This window comes from Temnothorax americanus, unplaced genomic scaffold, assembly GCF_048541705.1.
Source record: "Temnothorax americanus isolate GAGA-0224 unplaced genomic scaffold, ASM4854170v1 Scaffold27, whole genome shotgun sequence".
In the NCBI taxonomy this organism is placed as follows: Eukaryota; Metazoa; Arthropoda; class Insecta; order Hymenoptera; family Formicidae; genus Temnothorax; species Temnothorax americanus.
In genome coordinates, this window is record NW_027509411.1 from 2,151,493 (window position 1) to 2,176,045 (window position 24,553).

At 39.2% G+C, this 24,553-nt stretch overlaps 1 long non-coding RNA gene across 1 annotated transcript; it reads right to left on the minus strand.

Annotated features, from left to right (window-relative positions):
• Positions 1-1,216: 1,216 nt before the first annotated feature.
• Positions 1,217-11,841, minus strand: LOC143899499 (uncharacterized). Its single transcript, XR_013257515.1, has 3 exons — positions 11,419-11,841; positions 1,773-1,878; positions 1,217-1,614 (listed from the first exon to the last, which is right to left on the minus strand). It is a non-coding gene; the product is annotated as an uncharacterized LOC143899499 (long non-coding RNA).
• Positions 11,842-24,553: the final 12,712 nt, after the last annotated feature.

Sequence of the window (24,553 nt, forward strand, 5' to 3'; positions counted from 1 at the left end):
ACTTTCCCTAAGGATGACGAAAGGTTTGCACCATGTCAAGACTTTGTATGTACATACCAATTCACAACCAATTTATTTAATTTATATAAAATTTCTGTTAATCTAGTTGATCGTATTTCGAATAGCCACACAAATTTTGAAAATGCATTTGCGACTACAAAAATATAACGATATCTTTTTTTAGTTGAAGGCTGTGGTCCAAAATGATCAATATAATTTTCGATAGAATTGTAAGGAAAAGTAGCATATAACCGGGTACCCCACTTTTTTATTTTTATTTTTCATTAAACCAAAGAAGGAGTATACATAGGCCAACCTAGGATTGCAGCCTATTGGTCGACCGGGTACCTCCTCTTTCTTCGTGACAGGTGCTGCTATCCTCGGTTAAATCGTGTTATTAATTGTGTTAATGCCCACGTGCACACGATATATTTTTTTTAGAGAAACGTGTAAAATTTTCGAACCAGATAATCGACATCGGGACAATAATAAAACGAGCCGTCGTAGACTCCTTCTACACAAAGCATCTGTATAGAAAAAATCGGTAAGTGCCAGCATTGCATTCTGTATACGTATTAGAGAGTATATCGCACTAATTTTGATCTTTACTTTGTACGGCGAAATGTACAACCGCCGTGTTTATTATTCTTCTCGTATTAAGGCAGGGGGAGACCGGGGCTAGAGGACACACGAATAAGTTGTCATAAAGCTTATATCTCACTTAATAGATGAAGTGGCATATTCTTCTCTATAATAGTATAGGTCGCTCCTATTGTGCTAGTCGGGTGTACGAAATAGCTCGTTTCAAAAATATCGCATATGATATTTACGAGTATTTTTTAAAAATTGGACGTGCAATGGTAAATAAACTATTCTTACCTCTATTTTTATTGTCCCGTTGGTTTTTGGAATTACTAATCGTAATTTCTTTTTAGTCATAAAAAATATTATAGTTTCAGATAATTTTTCCTGTAGTTAGTTAACCGTCTCATATTGCAACATATAGTTTATAAATATAATCTTTTTTGTTTAAAATGACCGTTCGAGATAAGTTGTCTCAAATGAGATGAGATTCAAAGTTTATGAGAGAATTGTATTATATTACAAAGTTTAAAATTAACAAAGTTTAAATTAAAAATCATTAATTTTTCGTTTAATTTATGCTGCGAAATATTATTAAGTATCTACAAGAAACTGTCACTAACATTAATAAAATATTAAACCAGGAATTATTTGTCGTATGTTTCCTCTATATGAAAGACACGTGATAAGTGATAACGAATCCGGAGTCACGTGACAACCAACCCTGGGTATGGGGGCAAGTTGTCACATCTGCACGATTCTACTTAGAATTATATATCTTTTTTGTGTATAAATATAAATAAGTCTATATAATATTTTCTTTCTTACACCTAAAGGCCTCACTTTAATAGATATACGCATCTCGCATTTGAATTTGCTGAAAAACCGGTGCTTTTGCTTATAGATGGACACGCTTTTCATACCAAAAGTGTGGAGCTTATCAAACTTGCACAAGAAACAACGTCATCATCTTGTCCTTCCCTCCGCATTGCACACATTGGTTGCAGCCACTTGACGTATCATTCATACTCCCTTTGATAACATATTATGAACAAGAGGTGCAAAAATGGCAAAATTATTACAAACGATATGTACCAATATATAAAGTGTCGCTACTATACGAAAAAGCTTTTTCTAGAGCAGCTCTAAGACAAAGGGCTGTAGAAGGTTTTAAAAAATCGGGAATATACCCATTGAATAGAGACGTGTTTGCTGATCATCCTCATGCTCCATCAAAAACCACTGAAATGCCTATGCACCAGGAAATCCAAGATGATGAGGCCTACTCTGTGATATCTGGAAATAATGAAATCCACCCGTCAACATTTGCAATGCTCTCGACTTCCCCTTCTTAAGAAGAAAAAAATATTCAAAAGAGAAATATTCAACAACGTATTGTACATTTCAGTAAATATTAGTTTGCAAACAACCTTGACTTTATTTACTAAAATGAAGAACAGTTTCTTTATTATTATTAGCATATGTGTATTCACTAAGAAAAATGCAGACAATTTTTTTCTCATTGTCAGTGTAATTTGACTAAAAAACAAAACTTCGTAATTGTAACTTCGGTGTTTTACATACTTTCAACCGATTTTACTCTATCGGTGAAGCAAAATCGGGTACTATAATATCTTTAAAAAATCCCGTTTTATTCTTGTAAAATTTTTTTTTTAAATAACTAGCCTTTCGTCCTCGGTGGCTCACAATGGCATTAAAATTACCGAGGAAATTCAATTCCCGGATGGATATGTATCCCGCGCTCGCGCGCGCTCGGCCATGCGCGGAGAAACGCGCCGAAAAATCATGGCGGACGGATGGAAGCGTCAATCCGCGGAACGTCGAACGTGCCCCAGGTGTCCAGGTAAGACGAAGAGAGGCGCGAGATAACGCGCACCTCGCTCGACAATACGGTGGTGCGAAAATTAAGAGACGTTCGATCAATCTATCATGTTTTCAGTTTTCAGCGAGCGGAGAAGGACGTGGATTCGGCGCGGAAATGAAGGCGAAAAGAAAACTTCGTAGTGTTGGGAGTAGATCGACGCGTTCGTGGTGAGTCGTACAGTTCTATTAAAAATTTTTAAGAGTAGATTTTTTATAAAATTTCTTGGTTTACCAAACGTAGCTTCACCAAAATATTGTTGATCATTGTTTATCGTATCGGCAAAAACTGGCAATAGATTCCATAGATTATTTTTTTTTAAATGCGATTAATTAATGGGAACTTTAGCGGAGTAGGAACGAGCTAAAATTATCGCGTGCGATATTATCGAAATTTGATTGAAATCGCTCGACAAATATTTGCGCAAGTGCCCATAGTTTCACAGAAATCTCTGCTGAGATACCAACATCAAATCGATAATAAAGCAGCGTAGTGTAGTACAAATGTGTACACACACCAGGCATATAGGATATTCAAAATATTCATACAGAGTTGAAACCAAAGATGCTTTTCTTCAAAATTTTTTACGAATATAATAGCTTGTTTTTTTCAAATCTTCCTTTATTTTTATTTAATTCTCAGAGAAGTATACTTTAAAAAACAACTCGATGCCCCTATATAATTGTGTAGCTATTTAAAATTATTTATATTGTGGTAAGTTCTATATTATACAATATTGTATTATATTGTGTATACATATTTACATATGTTATATACATATAAGTTTATATCATGATATTGTGTAATAGCTTGAATTAGATTTGCTCTAAAGGGAAAATGTTAAGTAGTTTTAAAGACATTCTAATCTTTCTTCGATATCTCTCTAAATAAACGTTCTTTGGGCGAACGTTTTTGATATTCGGGAACGAATTTCCAACTCATCGGGGAACTTCTCAGGCTGAACGAGGATACGTTTGGTCGAAAACACCCTGTATACGTCGCGCACAGCCACGTAACCAGTAACCACTATGGATAGCTTAGGTTGGTTAGTTAGCGTGCAAGTACACGTATCAAAGGCACTCAGAATCCGAGCTTAACAAAGGCAGCTTCGGGTTTACCAACCGTGTCACGTAGTACGTGTATACCTTACCTGCCTGCTCGCGCGCTTCGCAAAACCTAAACCTCCTGGCGGGCCGTATAACTTTGGCCTTAATGCGTTAGCGGGATAAGTTTCGGGCGGGTCAATTAAAACTAATTATTCCCGTCGGCGTAATCGGAGCTCCCGCGGGCGATCGCGGCTAATTGTATACGCAAGGGCGTGTTTAAAGGGAGTCTCCGTTTGCCACCGACTGAAAACAACACCGAGGGTTTCCGAGATAACTCGTGAAACTTCTCCGTCCGGTGATCAATTTCGAGGAATCAAGGTCTCGCGAGAATTCGATATTAAACTTTAACATCACTAATGCTATCGAAACTGTAACGAAAATGAAGAATGTATACAATCGCCGGGATAATATATAATCGCAGATAAATATAGAAATCGATATTGCGTATTCGAGCAAACGCCCATATACATAAATGTTTTCAATTAATTAAAACAAACGATATATATATATATATATATATATATATTCCGATATTAAATTTTGTTTTGATTTAAATATATTTTTGAAGTACATCTATAGCATAATTTTATCGTATTATCTTTTTAGAGTCGGGCATAATGCGATTGAATGTATCTATGGCTTGATTTTATTAAGATCTTTTAATTACACTTTTATTTTCAATTTGGTATGCAACTGACAAATATTTGCAATCAACACGCATAAAATGAGGGAAGCGTGTAACACGTTAGAACGCCCATAAAGATGATGAAATTTAAAATATATCAACGTGACGTAGTTAGATACCACTTGGGTCACAGAAGTGCCGATAAGCATCGCAAAATCGCTCTCCATGGTGGGAGCTATCACGAATTTCAAACCAAATGTGCATCTAAGTACCTACTTAGGCCCCGTTTGACGCAGGGGATTGAGATCGCATTTGAATGGGAGATTTAGCCGGCGGATTTTCGTCCCGAATTGAGCCATTGTGTCCTTTTAAAACGACCACCTGACGGCCCTTGACACGCTACCGTTTGCCTTTCTGTATTTTAAGCTCGCTCTCGGCACCGCGGATCGCTCGTCGAATCTCGACCGACAATGGCGACTCTTAATCCTGTAGCCTGCCACTTTTCCGAATCGCGTTATGTCTTGGTTTCTATTGTTGTTACATCACGAAAAATTGATACAGAATATATAAGTGGAGAGATTTTAAAAGTTGAAGCAAATACCAAAAAGTATTATCCCATTTCATATAATTATTATAGTATTTATGATCAAATTCTGATGTTGACTTAATTTTAACATGTTTCGAGTTTAGCTATAGGTATATATTTATTGTTGCACAAATAGATGCTTTAAAAATAATTGCCAACAAATATCGAACATGTATTACTTTTGCAAGCTTTATTGCCTCAATTTTGACAGCTGCATTAACGCTATTTTTTCCAAGCCACGGCGCCAATCTGCCCTAAAGCATAACACGAAAATCTAATAGGCGCATCCACGCCCAAAAAATTAGCTCAAATGAATAAATACGAACAGGCTCGACGTGAAAAGAATTGACCTTCGGTGATTACGCGTCCTTTCTTCCAGCGTGTCTAAAAATATGTCATCGATTTCATTAATATTCAGATTGTTTTTTGGCGGAATCGTGATATTAATACGATAAAATACAAATGGAGCTGATCAGATAATTTTGTGACAAACAAAAATAAAGGATAATGATCCTTTGACAATACTTTCTCGAATAGCACGAGATGTTTTGGCACCCCAACGCGCAGAAATATTCGTCCCTCTTGTAATACGCCACCCCATCTATCGAATTATTTTGATTCTGCGATAATTCACCCTTAATACGCCGTTCCCCCGCTACGTAAAACGAGAGGAAGAGGAAAATGGTGATTCGATCTTTCTGATGGAAATTCGGAAACATCACGCATTGCAGTAGCCACTCTTCCTGAAAATTCGACACGAGAGATTAGCAGGATTTAAAAAAAAAAAAAAAAAAAAAAAAAACGCGAGATATATGTGCGAGCGAATTCTGTTACAATTTCAAGTATGTTTTGAAACAAATGTTTATTAAAACAAACACGTAATAATAAATAATATTACACCTTTCAAACAGAAAAAAATCGACTTAAAAACAATACAATTTTGCAGCTAAATATATAATTTAATAAACTTAATGGAATCATGTAGATACGCTAAATTATTCTTAGAATTTTATAAAATTGTATTGTTAAAATTTACATACATTGGTGCAATTGTTCAGTATACGTATAAGCGTAAACAAAAGAGAGAAACATTTTGTTACAAAACCTGACAGTTCGCAACAATGCGTTTTACAATGCGTTATATTACATTGCGGTTTCCCCGAGGAAAATCTTCTTTCGCCGTATGTTCGGCACGATGATCGAATGGCGATCAAGGAGGGCTCTCCAAAGTTTGCCGGACGGCTTAGCGTCGTCACGCGGTCCGCCCGGTGAAAGAATAATCGTTAGCACGATTCGCGCGATTCGCCGAATCCTTTGGCCGTGTCGAATCGGATCGAGGGAGGAATGCGTCGAAGCCGATTTCAACGTAATTTTTGGAAAGTACAGCCGGTCGCGTATCGACGCGAGCGCGCGATAATCCGTCGCGGCGACCATTGTCGACGTGAAATTGTATTTCGTCAATTAGATTTTCGGCGTTTACGGTTGGTTAATCCAACGCGCCGAGTCCACAATGGACGCACGCCACGTGGACAGCTGTACGCGTCGCGATACATACTTCTGCTCCGCGCCAGATCACCCACCCTCGGGGGACTACGTCCGATTCCCGCATTATTATAATGTGGCCTCGGGCCTAATTTTACCAGATCACGAACCCGTGCCTAATGCATTGTCCGTATTCAGGGTCGCGACGAGTGCGAGATCAGTCAGTGGATCCGGATAATTGGTAGCAATTCCGCTTCGATTAATTCGCGATGATTGGGACACGGGAAATGTGGACACAATTTAAATATTTGTTTATTCCGATCGATTATATTTAGCGGGGTCGGACAAGGATTTTATTATAATATTAATGATCTTCAATTTAATGATAAAAACGATCAAATTTGTTAAAGCTTAGTTTAATCAGAAAAAATATTGAGACACATTTTTTCGCGGAAGATACCGTAAGATTTTTCCCAAGATACACAATTTCATTATTATTTATCTCGTTTACTTCGTTCGCAATTTGCGGTAAAAGTGTTTAACATAATTTCAAATTGGGATATTAAAGATCGAGATAAAAATTTCTCGAGAGAATTCCTTGTTTCGACAGAGGGAAAGAAAAGCAACGGCGAGTCCTTCGGCAGCATTTTGCTCTTAATTGAAATGCCTCGAAGATCGTCGCTCGAACGGACGGTGGATTTGAATATTCCTTCGGCTAATTCCCGACCGACAAAAGATGTTATTCTCCCCCCTCCCTCGTCTCGAACTCGCGAACCTCTTCCTCTCTCTTTCGTTCCGTGTTCCCGGGAGAGTCGAAGTTTGCGTCGAGCGTCTTGGTTAATCACTATAATTGATATTCCGCTGATATCACCGTCGCGAGTAACGGAGTAACGCGGTAACGAAGTAACCCGATTAAAGGGGGCCTCTTATTGGCTCGCTCGCTCATTCTCTCTTGGATTGAATTATATTATTACCGCCGGAATAGAGAGAGAAGGAGAAAGAGAAAACGTGTGAGACAGTTTCTTGTCGCGAACTATAGACAACGATCTTATTCGAATCGGAGAATACGGCGAACAAACATACCGATGAGGTCGGCGTCGTATTTTCATTGTTGCCCTCGCCTGCAATTATTACTCACAAAATGTACTGATTCGTTCGATATAAATCGACAGAAAAATTGAATAGACAATTATGCAGGAAAAACATAAAATATTTTTATTAAAACCAAATATAAGCAAAAACAAAAGAGGTTTCTAATTTAATACATGAATAATTAAATACACAATATGATCAGGGATTCAAAGGAATAATTTTAAATAAAATACAACTGCATTATAGAATATAAAACACGATATATAAAATAGTGCTGTTGTGATAGAAATTACAACTAATGTAGGTTCTCTCAATTTTGTAATCAAATGTGTTTTTTACCAGCGCTCCAATTATCTAATCGCGAAACAATGCTAAATGGTCGCTAACACAAAACAACCTATCAATCTAACGACAATATCATCCTTGACTATATAACGTCGCTGTTAGCCTTGGTGAAATATGGGAGCAATCGCATTTACAAACCGAAAACGATCATTATGCCGGAGCGGCTCGCGCGCGTTTCCAAGAGCCGAGACAAAGGTGTCGTGACACCCGTTCTTTCCGGCAGCAGCGATTCGTTTAGCAGGAACAATGACGTATCGGCGACTTCCGGCACGCGGGGCCGACCGCCGGAATCCTCCGCGCCCGGCGCACAGGACTCCATTGCGGCAGATCCTGGGGAACCGCATCACGCAAGGGCGGTTACGAGTACGGGCCGCTGATTTCCGACGTTAATGACATATTTGCGACAATAATGTTCTGTGTAAACGAGTATATTATATAATGGCGAAATGCGCCGTCGCGGGAAACTGAGAGGTACACCCCAGGCTCGGACTAAAAAAAATATTTTAATAAAATAAAATATATATATATATATATTTATGAAAAAAAAGAAATATATATGTATATATATGTAAAAATCGATATGAAGAAGAAAAAGAGCGAAATTTAAGTTGCATTTTAAATACAACTTAAATTTCTCTCTTTTTCTCTCTCATATCAATTTTTGTATCAAGCTTTTACACATAAACATAAAACACTATATAGATAATATCCAATGAAAAAGAATTTAAATTTTTACGCAGGTAATCTAAATTCTAATCTTTAAACTTTTCAAATGTATTAATATTTTGAATTTTATTACCCCTTAAATTGGAAAAGTCTTATCTAATTCCTATATAAAATAACACGACACTGAATACATGCGACTTAATTTTGTAATTTCAAGTATAAAGAATTCAAATGTAAAGAATTTCCGGTATAAAGAAAAATCTACATTATAAAGTTTAAAAAACCATCATTTAGATATCGTTATAATATATCATGTACTCTTTCAATGTCAATATATTTCTAAAGTATATCTTTCATATGTCATAAATTTTGCACTTTTGGAGCAACAAAATTCACAAGACGATACACATGTCGTAGAGTTCGCAATTTAGCTTAAAATGCAATTTGCGTAATACAGAATAAAAAGGTATATGCGAACGCGAATAACGTCGCGTTGTTTCTGATGTCGTTGAGAAATTTCTCATTACATTGCCTGTCCAGTCCGACCCTGAATGCGTTTATGAAACGTACGCGTGTAGACGTGCGCAGGTCGTTACATACCGGTCGTGTACATATCGTGCACACGAAGTACCACTCGTGCGTGTACATACACGCACGGGCCGACACGCGTGCGTTTTCTTTGCCCCGCCGCAGCGTGGGTGGAAGATACTCACGGTCGCAGGAAACAGCGCATCATGGTAATAACCGTCATCAAACGACAACCACTTAGAACCAGGTCGAGTTCCACGTGGAAAATTCGTTGTTTTATGTATATCCGAACGCACAGGGGTACGATGCACCGTGAATCGTTGAAGAACAACGCACGGGAAAGCAGTCGCGCTCTTTGCAAAGTTTATCAACGCTTTAATTTTTATGTTAAAAGATAATTGCGGAGCGATATAATTGTAACATAATTTTTCACTACTAAAATGTTAATAAATATTATTCAGTAACCTTATTTAAATAATTGATTCTGGAAGTTATTCCCGGCGCTTTTCTTTATATCTTTAGATAATCAAAAAAGGATTTGTAATCATCAGAAGATAGAGTGCTTTTTTCGTAGATAATAAGTAAGCAGGTAGCGCACACACACACACACACACACACACACACACACACACACACACACACACACACAATAAGTTCCAAGTCACGTTAGCTCGGATCCAAAAATATCAGAAAAAAGGTGGTAATTTAATGACACACTTCGATTTGACGTTTATTGCCTTTTTGCGGGGATATCTGTAATTCCAAGCATGGAATGCCGTGTTGATTTTGTACCAGACATGCTCGTTCACGGACGCAGGAAACGGCGCATCATGGTAATAACCGTCATCACACGGCGACCAGTTAGAGCCGAGATAGAAGATTCGCGGAAAATTCACCATAGCTACGGTGAAACAATATTTCAAAATAAATCTAACAGAGATATATCCTCAATTGAAATAAGGCAGTTTAAAGATATCCGTATAGCTAACGGTTATTACATAATATTTTTTTTATTAAAAATATTTTTAATTTTATACATTTCTTATAGAAAAAAAGAAAATTTAAAAAACTCAAATTTATAATTCTATATTATAACAACAATATAATTTTTTTTTTTTTAGTTTATTTATGATATGTAATTTTATGTGCATTCAAATATATAAATATAATTTGATTTAAATCTTACATTCCCGTGTGGCATATTACAAGCAAAGTTTACGATATGTAATAAACTAAATTGTTTTCTATATCAAAATTAAAATTACGATTTGAGGAATAATTGTAAATAATTAAAAAATAATAAATTAAAGCTGCGGTTGCAGTCGAATAATAAAAGTCATCGACGCAAGTCTCCAAAAGCAAGCAGAACGAGTAAACTGATAAACCCATTGCTGGTTAATGCGTCACTGGCTGATTACGCGAAACTCACAAGGTGAATTTGATTTAACTGAAGCATCGTTCGCTAACGAGCGGTCGTGATGTTGGCGCGGCATTAAACTGTCCGCAATATCCGCCATTTCAAAACGGGCCGCGAACGATATAGGGAAGAAAAAAATGAGAGCAGGATAGAGACGCGTGGTTAGAGAGAAAGAGAAAACGCGGGACGGACGGACGGACGGGCGGACGGACGGACAGAGAAATTACAGCCGCATGTTGCATTCAGGAAACGGCGGATTCTATTGTGCTTTTGTCATAGTTAAACTGTCAGGCCGATTCTGCGTCAAGCCAATTTATGCTCACGTGTGTCCCGATTCGCCCGCGATCCTCTGCTGCTACACGTACCGGCGCACGTTATGCTGCCCCGCATAATTTCACGGAATTTTCTGCGGCCGCATATACGAGACGTTACAAAAAAGAAACGGCGAACAACGGTGCTTGACATTGCGGAACAATTTGCGTGGGTGCCAAGTGCTCGTTCACACTCACACGAAGTTTTTTACGCAGGATCGCACAGATATTCGTTTATCATTTTATTGAATTAGTAATTTACGAAACTAACAAAATGTCGTCTTAATAAAAAAGATTATTTCAATTCTTGCTTACAAATATATAAAAATATATATACATATAGTATAATATTTCATTAATAGTGTATTTCCATTTAAATATAGACAATTTTTATATCTACTATTTATATAAGATTATTTATTACAACACACTATAATTTTAGCAAATACTAGAGAACTATATAATAATAATATAGAAATAAAAAATACACTTGTGTACATCTCAATCAATACGTACAACACAAAAATTCAAAATAAACATTTAACAAACGTTTAAAAAATGCCCCAAACGTTAAAAATATTTTAAACATTTCTCTGATGTTTTCTTACATATACATTTTTAATTCCGGCATTTTCTACAATTAAAAAAATGATAGAACATTTAACGGAAAAAAAAGTCCGAGTAATATTTTAAAAATATGAAAAAAGGTCACAATAAACAAAGAAATGGTAATATAAAAAATTGCGACTACGGCAATTTGCATGTCGAGTAAATTAATTAGCGCATTCCTACTTACAATTAGTGACGGCGATGATCACATCCAAGCGAGCCCGATTCATTTGGAACCCGCGAAGTTTATTTCAGCTTAACGATCGCCGCTCCCCCGGATGGCTCGCAAATCGCAAGAGGCCGGGACTCGGCGGCGGGCAATTAGCGTAATTAAATAATAATTGAAAGGAGAGAACGGTTGGCCGAGAGCTAGTAATCGAGCCACGCCCCGAGCGTTCGTGATATGCCGACCAATCGGGCAGGACGACAATTTCCTCCCGACTTGTCTTGATCGAAACTTCATAAAGAGTGTGCTCTTCCAACAAGAGCGCTCTAAATTCAATAAGCTTCATTCACGAGCCTCACGATCGCTAACTAGTTTGACTGAACTTCTTTAATTATGCATTACGTAATGATCATAGCTTCATAACTGTGTCTATTGATCGTCGGGTTTATTGTAGGTACCTATAAAGAACTATTTTTTGAATTAATAATCGTAATCGATACATTTGATTGATAGATGGTAAATAAATATATAGAAAGGTAACGAATTAATCGAACTTAATCAACTTTGAACTTTAAGTATTCAAATAAATAAAAACAATTTTATTCTTCAGTTAATTTTAAAAGGACTTAGCTTAAAATTACAGTTATCAGAAGAGTTTTAATGTTACGTGAAATTGCAAATTTTAATTAAATTTTAGTAAAAAAAAAGTGGATTTACGTACAAGAAAACATTTGTTGTTCGTAATTTGTTGTTTGTAAATATCTTTCATGATTCAATTCTCTGACAGTTATTAAAACATGCTTCATTATTCGGAATTCAATGAATTGTGGAGGATGGATGAGAGGGGACTCGCTTCTATTATGTATTTTAAATTATTCCCTCAAATAATTTGCAACACCGCGAAAGTATCGGAAGTGCGAAACGATCAGCAGAGACTTTCATTCGCGGCACGTAACCACGCAATTAGTCGAGGTGCTAAAATATTCTATGGTTTCAGGGAAAAGTTTATACGCACTTAAATATAGGCAACTCTGCTCGGCCAACGCTTTTCGATGGACGCGGTGTGCATGAATAAAACATTATTTCAAGGGGTTCAAGAAACAGACGAGCTTTGAAAAACACTACTCTTCAAAGGTAACATAATTCCTTCCGCTCGTTAACAGCTACATAATATCATGATGACGTCATAGGTATCTTTATTGTAGATCTATATACGAGCTATATAGAAATTGCATTATCTCGTGAGTTTATATATGTAGAATCGATTCTTTTTGAGTAAAATTTGATGGCAAAATGTCTCGACAAATGTCTCGACTATTAAACGTCAAACTAAATATTTTAAATTTAAAAAGTGCATTTTTTTACTTTTCTAGATTTCTTAAACTTAATGTTTCAAAAATGTGTCAAAAATTTTTTAATTTTCGATATTATATAATTCTATAATTTTTGTAATATCTCAACGTTGAAATAACGGTCATTCTTTCAATGCGATGTTTAGAAGAGTCTCGTATAGAAAAATTAGAAAACTGTAATCTAGACTAGAACTGTATCTCGGGTATCATATATCATATTGATAAATGAGTGATATCGAAAGTAGGTCGGAAGAACAATTATGATATGAGTATAACATCCAATGGTTTTAAATACATAACGAAATAAATGTGTGACAGCTATCGCGAAGGGTGCATGGGCTTCGACATCTAGACACTCGGTTCAGGAAATTACGTTATGCCAGCGGGATACCTGTGATTGTAGTCGATGACGTCAGCAGCATCGGTCGTATAATGGAATATTCCAGCGTGTGGCGTGCATTAACGATTCCATCAAAGCCTTCGTCGAGGACGTTTATCTTCGTAGAACGTGGACGTAATGGCCCAAAATTCTTTAAAATTATAAAACATTATTTTATTTTTACGCGGGATAACTTGGCAAAAAGTTATCTTAGGATCATTTAGCATATATAGGAAAATGATAAAATGCGAGTTTCTTTGAGGACATTAAAAATCAAGGTTCTCTCGAATTAGCTTTTTAGATGTCGCAAAACCATGTTTAATCCAAAAGTGTTTCTTTTGAAGAGAAATCCTATGTAATGGTAATGCGTCAAAATAATGTGATCAAAGGTGAAAACATCCCCATTGTCAGTTGCTCGATATAGCGGCGACCTAGTTCGTGAGAATATACAAGGATCGTCGTTGTACACTCTCACGGTTAATTGACTTTTATTGGGCGTTACGTCATCCGAATGTATGGAAATGCGATCGCTGCTTGCTTCCCGCGGTCTTGAGTTTCTAAGGATTTCACGGGCTCGGAGCTCGGGCTCGTTTCCCGGGAGAAAAATGGAACGATAAAGTGTCTTCACGACCATTTTGGTGGCGCGGGTGGCAGGATGTAGGTATAAAGTATACGCTCTCTTTACTAGTGTCTCAGTGACTGCCAGGGTGCCGAAGTACCCCCGAGCGACGATGACGACGGCAACGACGGGCGATGGGTGGGTGGATGGGTGAGTGAGTGGATGGGTGGCCTCGTGTGTGCGGTCTGTGTGCATGTGGCTCTTCGAGCGGCACCAGGATCTTCCAATGAAATCGCAGCGCATATATATATCGGGTGGTACGACCCGGCGCAGACGCGTTAGACAAGTCGAACCGAGAGCGGGAGGGTGCGTACTTCCACCCTCTCGACTTGGCGTGGTGGTGCCGTTGCCGTCGCCGCCGCCGCCGCGGCCGGGGTGTGAAAATCAGGAGCGCGCGAGCTGCGGAGGAGCGAGATGAGGGTGGCGGGGAGTGAGAAACTGAAACACCCTCCGGGGTCCAGTGGACTGGCGAGAGGGAGGAGGGCGAGCGGAAAAAGGGAGGATGAGGACGCGAGGGATGGTTGGCGGCCGCTCGAGTGAGAGGGAGAGATTGCCGCCATTTTACAGTGGCGCGGATCTGCATAACGATCAGAGACTGTCGTGTTTATCAAAGGTTTTCTCCGCCATCTGCATAATTTTCTGCCGCGCCAGGGATGGCGGGAAGGGTGGGCTGGTGGATAGGAGGGAGCGAGAGAGCGGCGCAACGAGATAGAGAGGTGGCGAGGGGGTGGACACTCTTACTCTCCATTCTCGAGTGCATTTTATGTGCACGACTTATGAAACTTTAACGCCCTTACGAATAAATTACGCGGGTAAGCACCAACCACTGCAGCGCCCCCCGAACGCGTGATTGAGCCATTTGCATTCGAAGCGAAAACAGAGTTAGTAAAAAAATATATATATATACTATATTCAGCCTTAAATGTGCAGGAGCTATATCTTTATGTAAAGCTTTGATCTGGTTTTAGCATCTGATGAAACTGACGGGATATTTTTATTCATCGCGCGTTGTCAGAAGAAAAATACAGAACAATTTTTCTTAATCTCCACAGCTTACATTTTTCACTAAAACATTTTTTGTCCAAAGAAATAAATATTATAGTTATCTATATATATTATTGAGATAAAATATATTATTATGCAAATATAATGCAAGAATTACAGTCATTTTTACGATACACAGCAAAAAGGTAATTTGATGTCAACGCATTTTCCGACAAAGTGATTAGATAAATCTAACTTAAGCCTTTTTTTTATTAAATATTGAGAATATAAAAATCGATCTTTGTCGAAATAAGCCGTCCGTTGAGGACACATGCGTCATCGCATCACGGACGAACTCCCAGAGCAACCGTTGAGGAAGAAAAATATTTAGTGACAGTCCCCACATATACCGAAGGGGTGGGGCACCCGTTATTAGGGCTCTTATTAGCCCAGCATATGGACCAGAAGGGCGACTTGAGATAACGATCGTGCCAATTCGGCCCTTCTAGCGATCGCAGATACAAGCAGCAGTTTATAGTAACAGGTCCTATTTCAAGGGATTACAGATAGTCGCAATCTGCATCGGCCATCTTCCGCTTTTCGATCCGTGGAGAGAGAAATGCAAATGCGCGCTCCTTTCCGACCGCAAGGGACGAAAGGAAAAAAAATGAAATAAAACCGCGACGAGAGAGTAACATTACACTTCATCCCCTGTGGTGTATCGTTGCGTATATATTCTGTCGATCGCGACGATAAAACATACTTGATATTTCATAACGTCATCGGGCAATACGCAGTGCTTGCCACTTGCGGAAGCCGCTCGGTAGTTCATATTTTGGATGAATCACGCAACTTTGTAACCTTTTATAATTTTTACTTTAAAAATTAGGTAGGTAAAGGTTTTCTTTGTACAAAAGTCTTTATAATGACTTTTATTTTTGTAATCCTGTATTTTTATCCATCCGTGTTCACGTTTTATAGTGAATAAAAATAATATCTTAAATATATAACATTTCTTATATATACCTATTGAAATTTGTATGATTTTATTTAACATAAAGACGTCATGCTTTAGTTTATAATTTATTATATATATTCTCTATATATGCTTCTTTTATACCGACAAAAGAGAAGCTGGAATCGCGCGCGCGAAGCTTGATCAGTCATTGAACGAAAAGGTGTCGGAGCCCTTAATACGCACATAATGGCGTGAACAAATTCAAATTAAACCACTAGGGTGTTTATCGACGAACCCGAACGAACGGAACGGTCGAACGGTTACCGCGTTAGTTCACCTGATTTGGAGGCTTAATGAGCCCGTTGACACTTTGATGCAGGGCGTACCGCGTGTCGCCGGGGAATTGCCAGCTCAATAATTCAGAGCCGGCCGTAATGGAACTTGTCCGCGGGACTCGATCTATCATAGGAAATTGCACGGAGCCCTTTTACCGGCGCTCATATAAGAAACATACATATTAGAGGAATAACGGCTAGCTCGCCTCGCTTGCTCGTAACCTGCTCGTCTGTCGTTTCGCTTTCCGAGAATTGATTAGATCCCGGAAATCAAACGGACAAACGTGTGGGTGCACTCGCGCGCGCGGACACGTGTATATGTGAGGGTGAGTGCACGTGTGTCCGAAGGACGACGTTTTGCGGAAAATGTAATATCTGTGAAAAATGCAATGGTATTATCATTGACGCACGCAGTACAACGTGGTAACGCCCTCGCAAATCATAACGCATATAATCTAAGAGCGCATAATATTTCGTCTAAAGTGAAGTCTATCTGAAATTAAATGAAAAATAAGAAAACTGCATATTTCTGAAAGTTCGTTTTTGCAAATTTCTAAATATCTCGACGCACCGGATTATTCGAGAAGAACGCGACTAAAAAAAAATCCTTTCATAGCTTTTTGCTGCGAAGAAATCGAATCGGAATCGATGAAAGCGTCCAAATGTGAAACGACGTGCATGAAACGAAGCTGAAGCGCCGCCTCTCTGTAGCGCGCTCCATACTTCATCTCGACCGGAGCCGAAGTCGACCAGACTTCAGCGACGCACCTCTCCGCCCGATGTCGAAAGCGCGAAATGCCTCGGCATCAAAAGCAAAGCTCAGAGGCAATCATGAGCTTTCGAATGCAAAACAGCAGCTTTCGCCTAGCGGCACTCGGCACTTTTACATTTAAATGTAAACTTGCTGAGTGCGCGCCGCAGAGCCGCCTCGCCGTATCCTCCTTCCCCTTCTGGGGGACAGCTTCCGACCCCTTTCCGCTCTCTCCGCTATCGCCCTTTCCTCCACTTTATCCATCTCTTTCTCTCTCCCTCTATCCTGCCGCCCTGCCGAGGACGTAGGCGATATGGCGGAGGCGCCTGGATTTAATATTTTACACCTCAAATGTTCGGCGCGCGCGCGCGCGCGAGAAATGCAAAACAGCCCGACAGCCACCCTTCTATTCCCTTCCCCCCCCTCTCCCCCGCATTCTCGTTTCCATCCCCGGCATAGCCATCCACAACGACTCCCCCTTTCAGCACGGATTGGATTTAAAACGCGCTAATTTGTCGAGCACGACACGACCCACGCTTACAGGCTCTTACGTGTGGCCCGCGTGGGTTATTCGCGCGCGCGCCACACGAACGGCGTGCTAGCGCACGCGTATGTATGTGTATGGGCCACGGTGGGCCGCATCTAAATTTAAAATCTGCTTTGCATAATGCCCGACCCCGTCGCTGCGCCCGTCGTCGACCCCGGGACCGTCTAATTGCGGGCTCGTTCGAGCCTCTCGTGTCCCTTCGACACCTACGGCGGCAGCCGTTCCCGAAAAACCGGCTTCTTCCGCCTCCGCCCCCCCCCCCGGTTCACTTCCGTCGCTTTGAATCGCCGGGCGAGATAACGCCAGTGTCTTTCTATCTTTCGACGGTATGATCGATATATACGTGCCCTACCGCGAGGCGAACGTTAAGTGATCGATGCCTGGCTTTACTTAACACCCAGATTCTTACGAGGTTCAGCGCGTTATCGAAAATAAGGCAGAGCTCGATACTCGCGTGCCGTATTTGACAGTACGACTCTATTGATTCTCTCTTGCTACTTTTCACGAGCGATTACTTTGCTTAACATTGTAATAAATAGATATATTAATATCGCTAATATCTTGAACTGTTATACTTATAATACAATACGTGATGAAAAACATTCTATTGTATTTTAAAGTACTATTAAGTTATTTTCCTCGTCAATTGGAATAAACAAAATGCTATATATTAGGAGTAGTCCGATAACAGTCTTTACGCATGAAATTGATTTCTGGTGACGCTAAACATTTCTGGTGACGCTCATTGCGATTCAATTCGCACGCACGCGCACTTGAGCGATCGCGTGAAAGCCTGGTAGCGATTTTTACGCTAATTTCCAGCATGGCATCGCGCGTAATGGCAAAATGCGCCATTGAATGTTAATTAAAATTGCCGCTGAATATTCAGAGCTTTAAAGGTGAATTTGCCGTCGGACACGGTACGTCGCCCCATATATAATTTACATCCATATAAGTGCGTCATTGGCGCGCGATATTGCGCGGCCAATTGCCAACAATTACCAATTACCAATTACGTAGCGCGGTAACGAGGCGGAGAGCGCGTGCAATTGCTCAAACCGCCGCAAACCGACATACGTGCGAGAACGTCGATGCCTCCTTGCTCCTTCGAGGCCGGAAGTCGATCGAAGGAAACTCATTTCGAACAGTTCTTTCCTGGCGGAGGATAACGATTGCGGCAATTTACTCCGACGTTGCAACGCAATCTAAACTGATACATCGAGTACGTATTATACGCCGATACTTCGCAGATCGAGATATACGGTATTTTCTCGTAATTGAACACGAGAAAAGAAGTTGTTTCTCCTTTATGGAATAGCGCAGCGTATCATTTTCATCGGGTGATTACGACGAGTGGAAGCCAAACATTTGCGTTTTCTGTATACCTATATTTACCCGCGATTTTGATGAACATTGCAGTAAAATTCGAAATGTTTATTCGTTCTTTGAAGTAATTGACAATTTTTATCACTTTACATGATTTAATTATATTTATGAAATTTAATTTTATTTATCCAGATAGTTGATAATTTTACCGAGCAGTTTCGGTGATTCTTATCAGTCTTTAATATTATTGACAGAGTATGTTGACACTGTATTATCTGAAAATAGTACTGATTACTGATTGATGATCCAATTAAACCACCGTTGTTATCAAAATGTTACAAGAGAATTCAAGAATAATATTTATTTAAGTTTTCTTTGCTTGTCATTCTATTCTTAGCGAGTTTTATCTCGCAGTCATCCTTTCTTTGACTTTATTTTTATTATGTTTTTTATTAATAAATAAAATTTTGTTTGAACAAATAATAAATTTGTTTTGAATACATAGTTTTGAAACAATCTTATGTGTTTTATAATTTAAAAACTTATAATATATTAGCTGCATGCTTCGAAAATGATTTATTTAATATTATCTAAAAAAATATATATATAGCCAAAAGAGAAGTAAAACTAGTGTCTATCTATTGTAAGTTAAATTATAGCTTGCACAATTATGTATATGCATGAGTAAACTCAACATGCGTCAAATAGGGGTATAGAGATTTTTTGCCTAATATAACAATAATATACAATATGCACATTTTAACAGTATTTTTGCACAGACTCATAAGATTTTCATCCCCATATGGGGGATTCGCACCCGGATGTGATTATTGCGCCCTACTGTCCGAGGAAAAGTTCGTCACGGCGGTCACGACTAAGGTCGTTCCGCGATGTGCTTAATGTACTATTAAACGCAGCCATTGTGTCGGCGGCCGTCCATCGCGCTCACAAATTTTCCTTCCGCCGCACCCCCGTTCATTCTGTAGGTCCGTCCTTATACAGCCTTAAAAGGACGAAGACAGAAAAGACGAGCACGTGCCACCCTCATTCCAACGAAAGAGATATACCAAGACCCCTCCCTTCCTCCCGCCCCGTATTCACTAAACCTCATCCGGTCATCGGTCCGCGTTTTCGAATTTCCATTCACGGGGGAACGGGGAAAAAATCGTATATATCTCGCGGGACAGAGGCGGCATTCATATGCTAAGACGTTTGGCCGAAATCCCCGGACGATCCTTGTAGAACGAATTTTTCAACACGAAATTCGCGCAATTTTATTTTATTTTTTGTAAACTAAAATTTTTCCTATTCCTTTTACTTATTAAAGCTTATTTATGGACTTTTTTTTTATTTCTTATATTTATCAATATCGAGTGCCGGTTGTAATATATCTTTAGCCAAGCAAATAAAAATTATGAAAATAGCTGTGTAAAATAATCATATTGTTATATACTAAAAAAATTAATCTGAGTCAAATCTAAATTAATTCTAAAATTTTCTAATATAATTCTCTCGTCTCAGATTTCGTTTTATATGAAAAATGTGTTTACAAATACTTATATACCTATTGATAAAATGGAAATCGCTGATAAGCGGAAAGCGAGCGAGAAATAAAAGTTATGAAGAAAACAACCGGGATAAAAATATATAACTGTAAAATAAAGAATGATGACTCATTCAATGAAATCGAAAAGTGTGTACTGTATGAACGGAGTATTCCGTTAACTAAATATTGACAAATTTGTGATTTCCTAAAAAACTTGACACAATCCACAACGGAAAAACCGCCATAGGGAATCCTGATGTATAAGCCGCAACATAGCAATAGCTGAAGGTTCATCAATGTGTTGCAATTTTTATCTTGCCGCATAAGTTATCGAATCTTGCAAATTTCTCGGAGTCGTTGAGCGAACAATCTCTGAATAGAGGCAAAACGGAGAACGCTAATGTAGCATTGCAAATGCTGCAATTACCGAGTTGATGATGAATCGACTTTCATGAGCGGGAAAAGATAAACATTGCTGAAGGAAATAAAGATTTGCACACGGAGGTTCGTTCAACGAAATTTGTCCGCTGAACGTATTTATCATTAACTGTTTGGCACAATAAGCTATTCACTGTATTACTATAACAATATTAATTTTCTGGTAATTTCTAGCTAATCTACATATTTAAGCCTAAATTATACACGAAATCATTTTCAACAATTTTTCAGTTTGCTTGATTGATAACCATTTGTTCTATATCAAAACCCAACAATGAAATTTTTAATTTTACAACGTATTTTATAAAATAACTACTTAAATTTTATTTGCGTAATTTAGATTTCGTTCTTTCTGGTGCGCGATCGCAACAGAGTCGCAGTGCGTACGATCGACAGCCTTCGATTCACGTCGAGATTCGCGTTATCGATTCAATTCAAGACGCGAATACACGGTTCCCTCTCGTTCGTCTATTAAATTAGTGATCTCGGCTCAGCGTTGCGAATATCAATTTAGTGGCGAGCGACGCGCGATAAAACTGAAATAGAAATAAGGGAGCCGGACGGTCCAGGACGGCGCGGCGCATCGAGGAGTAGTGCATACCTCTTGCCACCGTTACTGGCAGTTTCCTGCGATAACCCCAGCGTTATACTCGTCGTCCCCGTCCGCGGCGAACGGGACGGGAGAGGGATTCACAATGGTCCACAATGACTGGGCCAACATTACGAATTAGGCTCGGTTACGCGTTTATTGCCGATTCCGGTCCGGGCCAGCGGCGTCGGTGCGTCCTTCCCCGCCGACGACGCGCGACGTCGAGGCGAATCGACGACCGGGCGTCGCGCCGCCCGGCACCGACGCCACTGCCGAAACGAGAAGTATTAGCATTGGTTAGCTTTATGGGGCGTTCAGTTCCGCCGTTCTCTCTCGGTTCTGACTCCGCGGCCCTCACTCATTCGCGAGAGCGAGACGGAGGAAGGGAGAATGAGGCAGAGAGCCGCCACGGTGCACAGATCAATAAAATCTGTCTGTCTAGAAAAGTAATGCCAAATCGACTCTCCGCTCTCCCGGCACGTATAAATGCCACAAAGGAAGCGGAACAACGAGCGATGGTTTAAATTTCGTCGATAAGGCGCCGATTTCAATGTGGAATTTTCTGCCGTCCTAAAATGGATTATCTCATTTGAAAAAAATATTTTATCCAGCAATATGAGAATATGAAAGGATTAAATGTTTATTCCGAGAAAAATCTCCTTAAACAAAAATATGATTGATTGAAAACAACACAATAATAGCATTGAGGGTGCCTAAATATAAACAATCACCAGAAAATTAATCACTGTCGAATTTAGATAACGAACGAATATTGTGGAACACTGCAATGTGATCCTTATCCGGTGCGTGTGTTTTTGCAGGATTATCGATGCTCTTTTTTCATCTATTTCTCCTTCTCTTTCTCGCTCGTCGCTCTCTCGTTGTGGTGACTGACGAGAGTCCGAGAGAGGGTGGAAATTGGGGCGCGGTAATTATTAATCAATTTCCGTATTAATTGTTTTCTGGACGGCGGGCTTAAGTGGTATGTTGTGTTCTGGTTCTTGGCAAGCTCTGCCCCGTAACCAGCTGAAGTGTCATGCGAGAAGATTAATTACGTCGCGGCTACGTTTTATGTGTGTCATACGAGCGGGTACTCTCTTCTTCGGCCGCTCGATACGACTCGAAGTAGGCGAGGTCACGTAAAATTTGCTTTGAAGAAAACACCACCAGAAGAGGACGGTGAAGCCTTGAGGTGTAGAAATATGATTAGTCAGAAAGATTGTGGAATGGTAATTCTCCGGATCAGCATTTATACCACTTATGATTAATATAAGCAATATGTAATACAAATATTAATAATCCACTATGTTCTTATAATTGAATTTAATAGGTACATCTTCTATATAGGAGAGCATGTTCAATCCCATTTACGCATTTAGTGTCGCTAAATATGAATAAGCATTTTGCGCAATATCAGAACAAATAATTGGTATTTGTACTGGTAATTATATTTTATAATGCCGTATATTCCTTTGAACGAGAAGATGCTGGCTGATTACGATTTAAAATAGAGATAAAGAGTTGCGATACTTTTAGCAACTAAGCATGAATCTCGTAAGATGAAGATCTCGTTTATAAACTTCCTTCGGAAGGCAAACATTTCTTCAAACAGACGTGACTCGTTGGTGGTGCTCGACAAACCGTCCGCGGGCTCCCTTCGTTACGCGGAGGATGAATAAAAAAAAGGGGTACATGAAAATAAAAGAGATCCACGGGAATGAGATTTCGCCGGTACTCCCGTTCCCGAGCCACGAAAAAGCCAAGTTAGTTTTATTTTACAATCCATCGGCTGCCGCGACACGCAGGGGTGGGCCCCGGTCCTTCATCGGGAGCGCGAGTCGAGGAGCAAGAGGGAAAGAGACTGATCGAAAAGAGAAACGGGAAGGGAGAGGGAGGGATACCAGAGAAAGAGAGACGGAGGAATCCTTCAGGACGGTTGGACGGGCGTCGCGACGGGGGTGGAACGGCTGTCAACTAGTGTTTTAAAAGTTTGCGACAGCCTACAAATTGACTCGCTCAGTTCTTTTTAAAAGCAGCGGCAACCAACCACGTCGCGCAACCCGCTTTCCGTCTGTCCCCGGCGCCAGGACCGTGTCGACGACTGAAAAATCCAGTCCTTCTCACGGGGACAAGGAATTTTACAAAGTATCGAACAAATCGTTTAACAAGAACATTTGTTTTTTTTGTCTTACCTCTTATCGAATACATTACTTGCTTCAGTTTACTTCCTTTAGCAACAGAAAATTAATGTTATACATATTTGATAAGTTTTATTAGTAAAGAATTTGTTTCTATAGATTCCTAGAAATAAAATTACAAATTACTACTTATAAGAAGAAAAATTTTCTCAACATTTCATGATTAAATATAATAGTGAATGCTAACAAAATCATTTCTCACTTGTATATAAGTTTCAGTGGAAATTTCTAAGAGATGGAAATAAAAAGAGCAACTTATCAAACAAAATCATAAATCATGTTACATTTACTTTTAAAATAACAAAATATTGAATAAAATAAACGATTGCCTTCCTTATATATAATAATTTGTTATAATAACATATAGATGTTATATGTGCTATCATTAGAGTATACTCCTTGCAAACATAGATATGTTATATGAAATCGATACGACAAAACATCCCCAATAAATTGTATCGAGAGCTTTTCTCTATCATGTATTGTACACTTGATCACCATTCTCAAGAGTATTGCGAAAAGTTGTGGCCATTCTCGGACAAATCGACCTCTATCCGAAGAGACGGTCGATCCCGTATGGCGAATATGCTTGCGTGCGATTCGAATCCAGGAAGTTTAAAAGTATTTCGACGTAAAACGCGGCCATTTCTCATATTTTCTATGCAAGCACGCTCCGCCGGGGGCGCATTTGATACACTCTATTAGTCGCATCTCCCGACTGATTTATGAAGTTACTCTCCGCATTATTATACATTTTCCCCGTATCGAAACTGGGATTCACCGTAGCGAAGTTTAGTGGCTCGCGTATATTCCATTAGGCAAGGAAGATCAATGGATATTCTGCCGACTTAACATCTAAATTCTTTGAAATGCCACATAGCTCTGCACGAATAAATGTATTGAGATCAGTAATTTCGGCTGATGGATAATCAAATATTTTTGGAACAGAAATTTCTGCACGTCTTATTTAAAATTTATATTGTTTCGGACATTTAATTAAACTTAAATTTAATTTTATTTAATGGTTACTAAAATTTTGTTTTATCAATTTATCGCGCGCGCGCGCGTTACAACAAACTTCGTACTATACTAATAGGATCAAATATGTTATGCAATAATAAATTGCCAAATTAA